Source organism: Microtus ochrogaster, unplaced genomic scaffold, assembly GCF_000317375.1.
Source record: "Microtus ochrogaster isolate Prairie Vole_2 unplaced genomic scaffold, MicOch1.0 UNK2, whole genome shotgun sequence".
NCBI classification, from domain to species: Eukaryota; Metazoa; Chordata; class Mammalia; order Rodentia; family Cricetidae; genus Microtus; species Microtus ochrogaster.
In genome coordinates this window covers 17,699,105-17,702,368 of record NW_004949100.1, presented here as the reverse complement: position 1 = coordinate 17,702,368, position 3,264 = coordinate 17,699,105, and the positions used below count along the sequence as shown (strand labels likewise).

The 3,264-nt window shown below is 43.5% G+C and overlaps 1 protein-coding gene and 1 non-coding gene across 3 annotated transcripts in view; both read right to left on the bottom strand.

Annotated features, from left to right (window-relative positions):
* Positions 1 to 3,264, bottom strand: part of Adarb2 (adenosine deaminase, RNA specific B2 (inactive)) — a 560,555-nt gene that overhangs the window by 77,889 nt on the left and 479,402 nt on the right. The window lies entirely within an intron of this gene.
* On the bottom strand, positions 68 to 141 carry LOC113458091. The gene has a single exon (XR_003378530.1). It is a non-coding gene; the product is annotated as a small nucleolar RNA SNORD24 (small nucleolar RNA).

Below are 3,264 nucleotides of genomic sequence, written 5' to 3'. Positions count from 1 at the left end.
GACACCACCAATCAGGAGTCATCGCTGCGCCGGGCTACACCTAGGCGCTCGGAAAGGTAGGTGCTGGTGCATCAGCGATCTTGGTGGTTCAAATGTCATCACCGCTTTTCTGATAGCAAATATTCTTTTACATCATCTGCACACATCTGTTTCTTAATTAGCTCTAACATGGCGGGGGGGGGGGGTAAGAGAGAGAATTAGGATGACTGAATATTTTTAAACTTTTAGTGTACTGGCTAAAATAACATACTTTAAACACTTGAAAATTCTGCCTGCTACTTGAGCAACCAATACAAGTCAGTGTCTTTTCTTTTTCTTTCTTCTTTTTTTTTATTGATTTTTATTGAGCTCTACATTTTTCTCTGCTCCCCTCCCTCTTTTTCTTTCATTAACAAACCTTTGTGTTGTTTCCATTCAAAAGCAGGACCATAGTTTTAGTGATGCTAGTTTTATTGTCTTGAGCTACGGTGTTGGATTTTCTTGCTAAGCGAAAGCTTTTGGGCCATTTGAGGAGAACTGAAATTGAATGGTCAGTTGTGAGCTGATGATGAAAAACTTGTAGAAATGTTTGAACAGCCTTGATGGAAGGACCGGATTTCAAGAGTGCAGAAGTGTTTCTTTGTGTGCACACATGTGGGCGGGAGTGAATGCGTAGACAAGAGGACAACCTCAGCTGCAGATCCTTAGGTGCTTTCCACTCCGTCTTGTGTTTGGAGACAAGTTTCCCACTGACTGACCACCAAGCCCCAGGGGTCCCCCTGTCTCTGCCTTCTTGGTGCTGGATTACAAGGGATGCCCCACCACAGCCAACTTTTTAAATGTGGGTTCTGGGGATTGAATTTAAGTCCCCCTGCTTACCTGCCAAGCACTTTACCACCTGAGCCATCTCTTCAGACCTCTTCTTCCTTTTTACAAAACCCACGTTTTCCTCCTAAACCTTTCCTTACTGAGGAGGAATAAATTCAAGCATTTCAGAAGGATATAGCTCACGGTGAGATGTATGACTCTCCCCTTTAGCTCTGTGAATTTTCATCATCACCTTGTGAATTATTTTAAATTAAACCATTTATCTCTAAATGAGCCATAAGTAGACCTGGGCTGGGATAAATATCCCGGCAGGGGCTGCTTTCCTCTGGTTTTATTTTAGAGAGAGATGATTAGTATGATGGGTTGGCATTGGAGCTACACAAGGGTCAGCCACAGGGACAGTCAAATCCATCCTGCATTTTGTAGTCTAAACAGTTTCAACCAAAGATTTAAAAATCAATTGCCCATCAGCAGCCCTTATTGTTCTCGGATGTCGGCATCTGTGAATCTTAATGTGCCCGGACAGATCCCAAAGACCAGCAGCAACTCCATGTTATGTTGTATGTGTTTAGTCATAGTTAAGATCAATTTCTAGAAATCGAGATGATAATTTATCCTTTTACATCCTGGTATGACGCTTCTGCTAGTGTGATTATTTTGGGTCCAGTTCCTTTGTTTCAGCTTATCTCCCTCATGCTTGACTGAATGTATATGAAAACACTGCTTAATTTCAAAATCAAAGTGATTTCTAGTCATCCATGGGAGAAAATGGAGAGGAAGGGGCTTTGAGATATGTGGGGAATAAACTTCTTTTGCCATGATTCTGCTAGGCACTCGTGAAGGTGAGCTTTCACAATGCTCTGCGATAGAAGTTTCAGATGTGTCTGTACTGTCGTGATGTATCAAGAGGAAACGGGACATGGCATTTAAATAGCAGCCTTGTCTGGCTGGATACCGCCGTGTGATTGTCCTGGGGACACTGCAGGCAGATTGCTCTACCTCCGATGCCCATCTTAGGTTCAGGGCAAATGCATGCAGGCAAAACACGCTCTACACTTTAGAACTTGAAACAAATCAGGAATGTTTCACTGGTGAATTAAGTGACCTTTTTATATTTTCACACTAAACCAGGCCTGGCTGTTTTTCAGGGAGGACTTAAAATGGGAATGATTGATTGCTCCTTCAATAACAGTTTATTATGGAAATACTAGACAAACTAGACTTCCTTCATGAAGCCACGCCCTTAATTGTTTGGCTGACTGACGCTGTTGAGACTTAAGTCACCTTGCTCAGAATAGCCATTAAGGTAGCGTGAGAACCAATTCAAGACCTTATTCACAAGTTCCTTTTCTTTGCTCCTTTTTTTTTCTTGAGACAGATCTTTACCTGTAGTCCTGGCTGGTGCAGAACTTAATATATAGTCCAGAATTTCCTCAAACTCGTAGTACCCCACTGGCCTTATCCCCCTAACTGTTGAGGCTGCAGGCATGATCCATCACACCAGACTTTCCTGTGCATATTTTAAAATAGGAATGCCGTTTCTTAAAAAAAATTAAAATTTATTTATTTTATGCATACGAATGTTTTGTCTGTGTGTGTGCCACATGCATGCCTGGTGCTTGAGGATTTCAGAAAAGGCTGCCAGATTCCCTGGAATTGGAGTTATGGATGGTTATGAGCCACCACGCCAGTGCTGAAAACCAAACCTGGGTCCTCTGCAAAAACAAGTTCTCTAAAACACTGAGACATTTCTTCAGCTCTGAATTTCTTTTTTTAATGATGGCCTGCCACAAAGAAAAGTGGCAGAGGTGAAAGACACTGATTTTGGAGCCAGAAGTTTAGATTAGAAGTGGTGTGCCAGGGTCCTTGGGGACAAGCCTCTGAGGGTGCTGTCAGCGGGGGAAGTGGGCTGGTTCCACGGACAGCCTGACCCACTGACTTAGCAAATGTCTTAAAGGTTTATTATTTTTCACTTCCTTTTTTTTTTCTTTTGATTTTCGAGACAGGGTTTCTCCATAGCTTTTTGGTTCCTGTCCTGGAACTAGCTCGTCTAGACCAGGCTGGTCTCGAACTCACAGAGATCCGCCTGCCTCTGCCTCCTGAGTGCTGAGATTAAAGGCGTGTGCCACCACCGCCCGGCTTCACTTCCCTTTTTAAATAAAAAAAAGAAAACTAAGACACCAGGAAAAGATACATAACTTGAAAATCTGCACGCTAGTTCTAGCCATTAGCATGAACTGAACAAGAGACATGAGTTCGAGTTAGTGATGGAAGGGAGGGAGAGTCTGTGACCTGGCTAGGATAGCTGCTCTCTTGGAAGGATTGTGTTGGTAGAGAATGAAACGTAATTCAAGATCACAGCCTAAGCCGGGCGATGGTGGCGCACGCCTTTAATCCCAGCACTCGGGAGGCAGAGGCAGGCGGATCTCTGTGAGTTCGAGACCAGCCTGGTCTACA